The sequence below is a fragment of the Camelus bactrianus genome, chromosome 33 (genome assembly GCF_048773025.1).
Source record: "Camelus bactrianus isolate YW-2024 breed Bactrian camel chromosome 33, ASM4877302v1, whole genome shotgun sequence".
Classification (NCBI taxonomy): Eukaryota; Metazoa; Chordata; class Mammalia; order Artiodactyla; family Camelidae; genus Camelus; species Camelus bactrianus.
Genome location: NC_133571.1, coordinates 15,623,068 through 15,635,952, shown reverse-complemented (window position 1 = coordinate 15,635,952; position 12,885 = coordinate 15,623,068). Strand labels below are relative to the sequence as shown.

General features: G+C 40.7%; 1 protein-coding gene across 5 annotated transcripts in view; it reads right to left on the bottom strand.

The window, feature by feature from the left end:
• The window catches only part of TBCEL (tubulin folding cofactor E like), a 56,815-nt gene extending 50,830 nt beyond the window's left edge, over positions 1 to 5,985 (bottom strand). For 2 of the 5 annotated variants that reach the window (XM_074357037.1, XM_074357033.1), the window contains exon 1: positions 5,783 to 5,985. The gene's annotated coding sequence lies outside the window, so the exon portion shown is untranslated. Of the gene's footprint in view, positions 1 to 377; positions 3,179 to 4,461; positions 4,518 to 5,782 lie in introns of those variants that run through there. The other 3 variants (XM_074357036.1, XM_074357035.1, XM_074357034.1) reach the window with 3 other exon arrangements.
• Between the last annotated feature and the right edge of the window lie 6,900 nt (positions 5,986 to 12,885).

Genomic DNA, 12,885 nt, shown 5'->3' with positions numbered 1-12,885 from the left:
CTTACTAGGACTGGGGCAACAGCTTCCTCCCTGGTCTCTCATGACCATAGGATTCATTCTCCAAATGATTTTTTCAAAATTTAAGTCATGTCCTTTAAACTCTCCAAAGGCTTCCCTTCACACTCAGAATCAAATCCAATCTTTGTCATGTCCTCAAGGCTTCATCTTATCTGTTCTGTGCTTACCTCTATAACCTCACCTCCTCCCACCCTCTTCCTCAACACTAGGTTTCAGCTAGCATGGCTTTCTACTTCTCAAACCTTCCCAGCTGATTCCCCCTCTTAAGGCATTCACAGGAATGCCCTTTTCTTGCCTCCCGGCTTAGCTGGCTTCATCTCAGTATTTAAGCCTCAAATAAATTTAAACACCAACGTTACCTTCTCAATGAAGCTGCCTCTGACCACCCCGTTAAAAATGGCCCCAGTGCCACCAGCAATTACTTCTCACTTTGCCCTCGTTCATTATTTACAGCATTTATCACCATCTGTTAGTTTAGTGACAAATTCCACCGGAACCAAAGTCCCACAAAAGCAGGGACCTGTCAGTCGCGCTCAGTGTTACACGGAGCGGTGTCGGTGCATGACAATAAATATTTGTTGGATGAGCAAAAAAGTGAATTTTACTTTGAATAAACATGAAGTAGTATGTTCTGGCAGGGAAATCAAGAACACCTGTGAAAAGTATGACAGATGGAAAGACATTTTGAAAATCACTGGAAAAGCATTAACCTAGAATTTTAGTTTAATCCCTTTCTCAAAAGTACTAGTAATTATCACATTCCTAAGGACCATTAATGAATAATTATTACATTGATTACATATTAATAACTGTGTGACATAGCCACATAGTCTGGAGTTTAGGAAGTGTGTCATCTGTTTCAATCTCCTGTTTGACCTGAGTTATGAATTATGAATTATAATATTAATTATGAATCTGTGTTGAAATCTGAGCAAGGTGTTTACCTCTCCATGCCTGCTTCCTCATTTGCAAAATGAAACAATTAATAGCTATTTCACAGAGTCACTGTGAAGTTTAAAAATGAAAAAAAAAGTTTTGAAAGCATCTAGTTGTGCCTGGCCTGTAGTAAGTGGTCAATAAATTATGGTTATTATTATGAAAGATGAGAGCAGTAAAGTCCAGACAAGTGGGAGAGCCTGAGTTAAATTATTTAACTGCCAACCACCTTCTGCCTCTAGCAGAGGTGGACTAATTATATACAAAACACTGGTAACATCTGCCAGGATTAATTCCTTTTCCCTCCAAAAAGAAGACCAACGTACACGAAGGTAACACCTAAGCATGCACAGAGCGTTTTGAGAACATCAGGGAGTGACTCCTCGGGGTCAGCCACAAACAAACCTGAGTCTTAAACGAGAGCCAAAGGAATCCCCTAGATGAAAAATAAGGGGGAAAGACACAAATAAGTCAAAGTGGGAAACGCAGAGCGGCTGGTGTGGAGTGTGAGGGGGGAGGGTGGGAAGGAGGATGGGCTGGCAGCGCCAGAAGGTAAGGGGCTACGGTCCTCTGTTTAAAAGTTTACACTTTATCCTTCAGGGGGATAAAATAACAAAATCTAACATGCTAATTTGATACCAATCCTCTCAAGAACACAAAATACCTTTATGACTTTGAATACCATAGAGATCCACCATCTGTTACGTCTAAAATGGAAAATACATTTTAAGCCTGAATTCTTAACATGACCAATTTGCTTATTAACAATGACTGATATGGAACCTCCTCTCAAGTTTCATTACTTCGATAACCCTTGTCACGCTGATCATCATGACATCTATTGAGTTCACTATGCGCCTTGTTGTTTCATATATTATCATTCAATTCTCACAACACTTTTATAAGAGGTACTATTGTTAACCCCATTTTACAGACTGGAAAAGTAAAGCAAAGAGAGGGTATAGTCAGATTGCTAGTGAGTGAGAGGGTTCAAATCTAGGCTGTTGGACTCCAAAGCCCTAAAATTAAACCAATCTGCTGAGCTGATACTGTTCAGTTCACTTATATCATTTGATCAAACTACTGTAAAGCGTCCTGCAGGTCAGCAATTCGCAAATTTTACTGTGCGTCAGAAGAATCACTGAGGCAGATGCCAAGACTCTGATTCAGTAAGTCTAGGCTGGAATTTCAAGAGGTCTGCAATTTTAACCGTAAGTTCAATCACTTCCGACTCACTTGGTCCATGAACTATATACTCTGATGAACCCTACGCTAGGTGTCCTAGAGATGTGAAGGTATTTGAGCCTCCTGTCTCCATGACTTTACAAGCTAAAAGGGATAAAAAAGAAAAAAAAACAAGACACACAAACAATACATACAAAGCCATACGGGAAAAGCTGTATAGACAACACAGACAAGAAAGACTTCAAGGAAGAGGGGTCATCTGTAATTGAAATGAAGATGAGTAGGATTTCATGAAGAAAGGAACCCATTTCCCGCAGACTTTCAGGAATAATGTTACATACAAAGGAAGGAATGAGTAGATGGCTTGGCAGGAACAGAGGATCTGCCTTTAGGAATGGAACAATAACGTTAGTAAAAAGGGGCTGTAGAATGTCCACAATGTCAACCTGAGCACTGCGGGCTTTATTCAGTGCTGGCACTGGGAAACTGCTCCTGGCTTCTGAGGAGGGAAATGATACATTACAGCAATATTCTTTGGAAGAGGACTCTGATGAAGCTATGCAAGATCGAGTGGATGGAGAGTAACAATGGGCATAGCTAGGCTGTTAGCATTCTAATCTCTAAGAAATAAAAGCTAGGACATTGTAGTAGAGAAGGTGAAAAAGGGAAGAACAGTACCTCTTAACCGTTAACCGCATGTAGGGCAAAGGCAACAATCGCAGCTAAGTGATTTCTTCACCCCTTAAGTCCAAACTCTATTACTATCAGTTTCGTGCTACTTTTTACAATGTTTTTTCTTATATTGCTAACTAGGCCCAAAACATATAATAGAGTTCACTTATTTTAAACACAGCCCATGACCAAGAGGTCAGCAAACAGGCCTCTGAGCAGCCAAAATACATGTCATATAGTTCATACACTAAAAAAGTATTTATAATATATATAATATTTAATATATATTATATATATAAATGAAAGAACACTATTCAGAGCTACACAATCTAATTTTACACAAAGTTCTAACAAAGGTAAGCATCTAATTTCCAAACCCACAGCAGTCTGGAAGCAAAAATTAGAATGAGAAAAGAGCCAGCTATAGGTGGAAACACTTAAGAGTCTGAGGTTCAAGAGAAGAAATGAAAACTATAAAAAAGCACACACAATCACTCAGGGTAAATTCTCCACAACTGTTTATTGACAGGTACACATGATTCCCAGAAAAATGAAATTAATGAGAATCTTCCTTAATGTCCCAAACAGCTACTACAAAAAAGAAACCTTTTAAACATTCTTTAAAGCTAAGTATTTTCAAACAAATATTTACCTGATTAAAAGGTAATTTTTAAAGGACGGCTGATACATGCCAGCATACCACTCTCCTCAGTAACCACAATACAATCAATAAATAGTTAAAGGTAAGAAAGATTTATAACGCACAAAGCTTGAAGATAAGAAGAATGCTTTCACAAGGCATCTAAGCAAGAATGTGACCCCACTGGTGAACTTTAATGTGGGCAAGTCTTCCTGATGGCCTCTGAATTCCACATTCCAAACTATATGAAGGTGTCACCAACAAAAGTTACCACTATTACCTGGTCTTAAGTACATACCGTATAAATTTACCTACTGAAATTAGGCAACATCATTGGACACTCAACGCCCTATAAGAACAGGTTGTGTGACAACTTTTTAAAAGACTTCAAACACGGCAGCACATGAAGGCCTCTTACTTTGTTCACTAATACTTATTAACATTTATTACAATACTATTCATCTAAACAGATGAAAACATCATTTTCATGGGAGGAATTAAGATGTCAACTAACTCAAAGTTATACTTAAGTTTATGATTAAGTTACTAAAGCCATGAACTTATACCTTTAATCATGGAGAAAGAGTATACTACTTACTAATTACTGAAATTAGAAAAATACGGGTTTCAGCTTGAGATTTTTTTAAATACCAGAAAAGCAAATAAGTGTATATTTATAATACTGTAACATTAAAGTAAAATTACATTAAAGATGTAGGGATAAATCAACTAGAATGGAACTAGGCCTCTCATATTTCTCAGACACAAGCAAAGGATAGAGAAAATTAAAGTACACACTTATCTCAAAAATTTCATCAAATGATCAGACATTAAGGTATCAAATATTACGATTATGGTATAAAACACGAGTTAAATACGCTATGTTATATGTGGACAAATGAAGCAGTCAGTTGCACCTGGTTGGTTCTGCCACCCCTCAGCCCCACCATCCATCTTCTTATATAAAATCATCCTTGCGCTCTAGAAACATACAACATGAGGACACTAACCGGATGCCAAAGCAATGTGTCTTGGAAGGAGTGTTTTTCAAACGGCAACGTGTGACCTACAAGCCAATTTAGTAGGTATCAGTCAGCATTTTTTTAATGACAGAGAATAGAATATAGTAAGAATGATCAGTATGCACCGTATGTAAAAAGGGTAAATAATGCCTTGTAAAACTTTTCATTCCTATGCGGGTATGTATTAGATCATGATGTAAAATGTACCTATTATGGAGTATGACTCAAAAAAAGTTTGAAAGCTTATAGAAATCTAGGTCCAATGTCTCGGGACCCAAAGGCTGAATGTTTTCATTAGTTCTCAGCATCTACACATCATCTCTTTGCTCAAGATGGATTCTTGGAAACCAACTGAAGGGCTCCGGGGCAGCATGCAAAGAATGGGGACAAGTCTCAGCCAAGCCTGTATTTGGTCCTGAAAGAATTGCTAACTTCCCCAAACAACAGCCCTAGGCGGTGCCTACAAGCTTCTCGTAGCTTAGCAACCTTCAGAGTAGAGCTCCTCCTTCCTCCACTGACTATAAACACTTCTCTTCCAACCAACTTTCCTTAACTACAACTTCTAGGAGCACTGTCCCAAGAGAAGACGGTGTTAAATTTCTTTCTCGCTTCACCAATTCCCAGCATGTTTCCTAAAAGAGGACCCGAACTCTGTTGAGAATGCAGCTCCCCACAGATCCTTACCTTCCTCCTCTCTCAGATCCCAGGATGGGGTACCCTCCTCCCAGGCCCCATCTTACTCCAATCGCCTCATTGTCAGTCAGGTATCTTGGGGGCGAAACGATTCCCCCACAAAGCCCTTATAAAACTACCGCGTCCTTTTACCAGCCCATTGGAAGGTGCAGGCCTAGTATCCCAAGAGCCTGGGAATGCCCGCCCGCTCCTTGGCCCCCCAAACCTCCCTGGGGACATGTCCTTTATTTTTTTTTTTTTTTCTTTTTAATTCAGTGGTTCAGAGCCAAGTTTCCTATCTCCCCAGAAGCCCCAGGCTCATCTCCATCTCCTACCAGCCAGGGGGCGTCTCCCCATCCCCCACGCCCCCGGGGGCACAGTGAGAAGCCCGGATTCTCCCAGGAACTCAGGCTCCCCCAGACGCCCTCCTCCAGCCCGGGACTCACTCCCTCTCCCAGCCCAGGCCCTCCCGGCTCTGCCCCGGCCCAGGCCCGGCCCCATCCTCCCCTTCGCCCAAGCAGGCCTCGTCCCGCTCCGAGTTCTTCCCGCTGCGTCCTCGCACGGCGCCCCGGCTCCGGAGGGGAGCCCCTCGGGCCTCGAGAAGCCGGCGGAGCCGGCAGGCCCGGGCTCCACTCACCCCTCAGCCCGGGAGGCGGCGGAGCTGCTGCGGCGGCTCCTCGGGCTGCGCCTCTCCTCCCCCCTCCCGGCCGCCGCCGCCGTGGCCGCCGCTCAGCCTCCGGCCTGCTCCCGGCCGGCCCCGGACCGGCTCCGCTTCACCTCGTCCCCAACTCCGGCCGCCGGAGCCCAGTGTCCTGCATTGACCCGGAAGCAGCTTTCCCGGCCCAACAACAACACGTGACCCCGCCGCACGTGTCACGTCCGCTGCGTGAATGGGAGGGGGCGCCAGGAGGAGCGGGTCCTCCAGGACCAAGCTGGGGTTGCCATGGCGACGGGGATGTCTTTGCCGGCCTAGTCATCGCTAGAAGCACCTCATCTGCTCTCTCTCTTTCTTGCCCGTCATGAGGGGACAAGCTAGGTGCAAAGGAGGAGTACGTATTGCCACATCTGAGTGGAATAGGGGCAGGTCACTGCAAAGCCTGGGCCTCCGAGAGGCTGCTGCTTTACAGAAAGGAGCATTAAGCTCAACCTTTCCTGACTTACCTAGAATTTTGTCCCAATTCTGTCACTAATTTGCAGTATGACCCTGATCAATTTACTTCCTATCTCTGGCTTGAGTGTCCTCATTGGCGAACCCTAGGCTGTAATCTAATATGATCCCAAGATGATTTTGCATTTGGTAGCATTCTGGCCTTTATTCTGTGTCTCCTGCGCAAGGCCTGGAGCATCCTAAGCTTTCAGTGCTCTGACACCAAGGTAGTAACAGCATCTTCCATTTATTGAGCCCCTTGTAGGCACCAGGCCCTGTCCGTATTCTAATTTTTACAACCTTCCCAAAGTAGATATTTTATGGAATTGAAAACTGAAGTTCATAGAGGTTGAGTGATCTGCCCAAGACCATCCAGTTAGTAAAAGTGACCAGGCTGAGATTTGAATCCAGGTCAGTCTGGCACCAAAGTCAAGTCTTCACATTATGTTTTGCTATTGCTCCAGCTCCATACACGTTACACCTGACTGTTGGGCTGTGATTGCTTATGTACTTTTTCAACCATTTCTTTTGCAGGAACAGGCATGGAAGAGGGATGGTGCTGGCTGATCCGGAAGAGAATTCAGCCTTGTATGGTTATGCTCGCTGAAGAGCTGGGAGCTGACAAGGTCCACGTGCATAAGGTGTGTGTGCTTTCATGCAGTGTGTCTCAGGGAGCAGGTGAGGTGTTGTGATGTACACGCACGTGTATTAATTAGTTCCTAGAGGCGGGGAAATAAACTTCTTTAGGGGTAACTCAGTGGCAGTTCCTAGGGACTTCTTTTATTTTATTTTGTTTTGACTTACCCCATAGGTAGGGCTCAGAGGAGTTCCAGAAGGGGGAAAAAAAGCCTAAAAAAGCTAGCTAAAGAAAATGCTCTGATGGAGAGAACATATAGCTCTGTGGTAGACTGTGTACTTAGCATGCTGGGTTCAATCGTCAGTACCTCCATTAAAACAAACAAACAAACAAACAAACCTAATTACCTTCCCCATCAAAAAATGTTTAAAAAAAAAAGAAAGAAAATGTTCTGAGGATCAAGGGGAAGGTGACCCAAAGAGTGTGGCTTCGGTTGCTGAGATGGGGGCCTTCCTCCTCCTCCTACAGAGAACAGAGCATCTTTCTGGCACCTTTGGATGAATGGCTTTGGAGGCATTAAGATTATTAGCATGACTGGTGTCTAAAGTAGCCTCAGTGACAAGCACCATGAGAAGAGCTGAGTGAAATATGCACAGAGGACGAAGAACAAGGTGGATGCTGCACGGATACTTAACTGATAGGCTGACTTGTGAGCTCAGGTACCCTTGGGGACACCCAGAAATACTTAGGAAGTTAGATGTCCTGTGAGCAAGTAGGAAAAAAGGCAACAAATGTGGGTTATCCCTGTTAATAAATACTGTATACAAGATACATAAACACATATGTGAGTACTGTGTGTGACTGGGTGTGATTAGTTACAGTCGGTCCTCCATACCCTGAGATTCCATATTGGAGAATTCAACCAATTGCAGATAGAAAATATTTGGGAAAAAAAGAAAACTCCAGAAAGTTCCAAAAAGCAAAACTTGAATTTGCTGTGTGCAGCAACTACTTGTATGGCATTTACATTCACCTTGTATTTACAACTATTCACATAGCACTTAACATTGTATTAGGTATTATAAGTAATCTAGAGATGATTTATGTGGGAGGATGTATGTAAGTTATATGCAAATACTACACCATTTTATACAAGGGACTTGAGCATCTGTGAATTTTGGTATCTGCGAGGGTCCTGGAACAATCCCCTGAGGACACTAAGGAATGACTATATACACTTCTTATTTCTTTGAAATATCCTTCAGTCATTTTTCTTTTGTTCCTTTTTTTTTTTTTTCTCTGTGGTTAGATTTTTTTTCATTTTATTTCTTGGTTCATTTCAGTGACCTGAGAAGGGCTATTTCCTCTTTACAGATTTTCCAGGAACAGCAGATTTGGGGGATAAACTTCATTTCTTTTCTGTCTGGGTTCAGGAACAAGGTGTCCTAAATTCTCCTCACTCCATCCCCTACTAAGTCAGGGCCCTCCTCTTTTCAGGGAGTTCCCAAAGTCGGCTCTTTTGTTCCTTTCTTTCCCCTTATAGAGAAAACTTCTAAAGACACGATCGCTGTCTGGTCTATCTCCAAAAGACAGTCAGAATTATCTTTCTAAAACTCATGTGTGATCCTGTTACTCTCTGTCTCTTCTTATTCTATTCCTGCGCTGTTCAATCTGGTAGGCAGTAGCCACATGTGGTTATTTAAATTTAAATTAATTAAAACTGCATTTCCTGAGTCACATGACACTAGCCACATTTCAAGTGCTCAGTAGCCATATGTGGCCAGTGCTATCATATTGCACAGTGCCAAAGTAGACTATTTTCATCATCACAGACAATTCCACTGGGCAGTGCTGCTGTACACCTTCAAACCCGCATGTACCTGTTCTAGAGGAATTTGCTCTGCGAAGCCCTTCCCTTGAGATACTCTTCTTCCACCTCCTTGAGACTGAAAATTATATGTAATTGCTTATTTTCTTGTTGTCTGCTTGTCAAGCACGTAAGCCTCGGCAAAGGCAGGAGCTAGCCTATCTTGTTCACCATTGATTTCACATTCTCTCTAAAGGAGAGAGTGGACAGGGAAGTAAAATGAGAGGAAGTAACAGAAAGGCAAATTTCTGGTCATTTTATTAGAAATTGTTGGTAATTTGATTGTTTTGGCGTACAAACAGCAATTTCATATGGTTCAAGCTAATGAGGAAGAACTTTCGAAGAATTGGAGCTGCTTCAGACAGTTCTAATAAGTTCCCTGTCACTGGGATAGGTTAAGCAAAGGTGGAATTGATTAGCACTATGTTTGAATAATTCCTGGATCAGTCGGACTGGTCTAATTCAGTCCAATTCTAAGATTCCAAGTCTGCGGTCCTCCAGCCAAGTCTTTAATTCAGGGTTGAATATGCTATAACAATAATCATAGCTACTTTCTGAGTTTTTATTATGTGCCAAACACTTCTTGAGATATTTCACATAAACTATTTCCTTTAATTCTCACAACAATTTTTATGAAGGATGTTTGACTTATCTGTTGAAGCCATTTTGACCTAGAGTGTTTTAGATGAAAAGTTTTAAATTACAGATTCAATTTATTTCATAATTAAGCATAATTCAAAATTTCCTACTCTTCCTGCATTAGTTGTAGTAAGTTGTATTTTTTCAGGAATTTGATCACTCCAAGTTTTCAAATGTATTATAGCATAAAGTTGTTCATAATATCCCATTATCTTTGTCAGAGCTACAGGATCTGCAGTGATATTTCATTTTTATTCAAGAAATGAAATCGATAAACCTTTAGCTGGTTTGACTAAGTAAAAAGAGTGAAGACACAAATAACTAAAATCAGAAATGAAAGAGGAGTTATTACAACTGATACTAGAGAAATACATAGGACCATAAAAGAGTACTGTGAGCAATTATGTGCCAACAAATGGAATGAATTTATCCAAAAAATGAATAAGTTCCTAGAAATATACAACCTACCAAGGGTTCATGAATAAACAGAAAATCTGAACAGACCAATAAGGAAATTGAATCACTAATCAAAAACTTCCCAACACAAAAAGCCCAGGACTACATTGTTTCATTGTTGAATTCTACCACTTAAAGAAGAATTAATACCAATCCTTCTCAAAATGCTTCCCAAAAATTGAAGAGGAGAGAGCACCCACAAACATATTTTATGGGGCCAGGACTATCCCAGTACGAAAGCCAGTTAAGGATACTACAAGAAAAGAAAACTGTAGGTCAATATCCATGCTGGTTATAGATGCAAAAACTCTCAACAAAATATTAGCAAACTGGATTCAGCAACACATTAAAAGGATCACACACCATGCTCAAGTGAGATTTATCCCTGGGATACAAGGATGGTTCAACATATGCAAATCAATAAATGTGATTAATAGATTAATAGAATAAAAGATAAAAATAATATGATCATCTCAATAAATGCAAAAAAAAACATTTGACAAAATACGACATCCTTCATTGTGAAAGTCCTCAACAAATGGGGTATAGAAGAAACATACCTCAATGTAATAAGTAAATATAATAAAGTAAATAAATAATATGACATACCCACAGCTAACATCATACTCAACAGTGAGTGGTTGAAAGCTTTTCCTCTAAGATCAAGGATGAGACAAGAGTGCCCATTCTCTTATTCAACATAGTACTGGAAGTCCTAGCTAGAAAAATCACTCAGAATAAAGAAAGGCAACAAAATTGGAAAGGAAGAAGTAAAATTGTCATTAATGCCAATGATGTGATCTTGTACATAGAAAATTCTAAGACTCAGACAAAAGACTGTTGGAACTAATTAACGAATTCAGGAACATTGCAGGGGATAAAATCATACCGAAACCAGCTGCATTTCTATACGCTAACAATGAAATACCTGAAAGGAAATGAAGAAAACTATCTCATTCACAATAGCACCAAAAAGAATATAATGTTTAGAAACAAATTCAACCAAGGAAGTGAAAGATCCGTACAATGGAAACTACATTAATTGATTTTTTAAACGTTAAACCAGCCTTGCATATCTGGAATAAACCCCACTTCACTGTAGTGTATAATTCTTTTTGTACATTGTCGGGTTTGATTTCCTAACATTTTGTTGAGGGTTTTTGCATCCATGTTCATGAGAGATATTGGTATTTTTACCAATCTCTGACCTAGTCAAGAAATAGTGTGAATAGATACAGGAACTTGAGAGAATTTTAGATCATCTTATGCTTAATAATAGTAGCTAAACATGCAATGTCCTCTTGCTAGAGCCAGATATTCTTCTTAGCTTTTCATGCACTTACTCATTTAGTTTCTAAGGGAAAATTGTATGCAAATTCAAGTCATTTTTCTCCAGTAAGGGTTAATCATTTAAAAGAGGAATCTCTAAAACTGACATACATCACAGTATAGCATTCAGTAACTTGCTCAAGAGTTGGCCATGGTACTTACTTACTCAACAAAATGTGTGGAATAAGTGAATTAATGAGTAACATTGGAACCTAGTTCAACTACTAATTGTATTATTGAATTATGCTTTAGAAAACCACTTGGAGACTCAATTGAGGATGCATAAGAACATTTAATCAGCGGTTCTGAGGCATGTTTTAAATGCAGGCTTGACAGAAAGCAGCTGGTTGGCTACCCTGTTCTCTATTCTCTGTAAACGTTTAACTCAGCAGAGTTGTATCCCAGTAAGCATTGCTCCCAAGCCAGAAACTTGTCATAGGTAAACTTGGCTTTCCATTAAGATTAAATATTGCTCACAGGTATCCATCTGTTTTGGAAGGTTTAGTTGCTCACCTGCCTCTGGAGGCTTCATTGAACTCTGTGAATATGTCATTTAAAAAAATTGTACCAGTTTTGAAGTAACACTGAGTACAAATCAATATATTGTACATAATGTTAATCCAAAAGATCCAGCCAACTATTGAGGCACTGGGGAGATAATCCTCTCCAACAAAAAATTTTCCTGTTATGTTATTTCCTTATTTATTTGTTAGAATTTTAGAGCCATTTTTATCTAAAACTCTTCAAGCTACTCCCATATGACTTATTTAAACCTGCCTCTTCTCACGTAAAATTGTAAATGAGGGAAGTAAGGTAGACGACAGAAAGGGAAAAGTAAATGAGAAAAAGAAAGGTTCAGGGGGGACTTTGCAAGAGCAGGTCACATTATTCCATACATTTTACATGAATTGGTTGCACAGCAATATGCATCACCTCCGTGCGACTAGACTGTCTTTCCACGAAACTAAAGATCTCTCCTTATTTAATGACCGGATTCACTGATTCTGTGGTAGTTTTAAAATATGCCACAAGTTCTTTGGCCCTCCTTGCATTGAGTAGTGGGGTCCTGTGTCCTCTCTCCTTGGACCTGGATGGGCTTTGTGACTGCCTCCATCAGTGGAGTAAAATGCCATGTACTGCTCTCTTGTTCTCTTGGGTTACATGTGGTTATATATACACGCATACACTCATATATAAAAACATATATATATGTTCGGCATATGTATGTATGTGTATATATTTGGTATGTAAGTACATCAAATACACAATGGGGAAAAGGGAAGTGAACAGTTGGTGAGATAGCTGTGGCAGGACAAGCCTCAAGAATTTACAGAACCCCAGTCCCTGGCCCAACACTCTCTCCACTTACAGACTTAAACCTTTCAACTTTGCCGAGGATACATAAATGGATCGTTGAAGTCGTGTAAGGAGTGATGTATATTTTCCATCTGCTCATTATTGTCCACTGTGCACCAGCCATTGTAGTGGGTGCTATACAGATTAGACTCCGTGGTCTGTCCGTTTACTTACCCCCTTGCAAATATCCCCAAGTACAGTGCCCCTGTTTTCCCTCTGTCCTTCTTGCCTGGCAAACCCGAGGATGGACCTGACAGTGCCAGTTCTGGAGAAGGTGAGTACCACGCGAGAAGATCATGAAACGGAGCTGACCGATGTACTTTATTTCTAACAACTAACAAGCACTTAGTACTGCCCTCCCATCTTGCT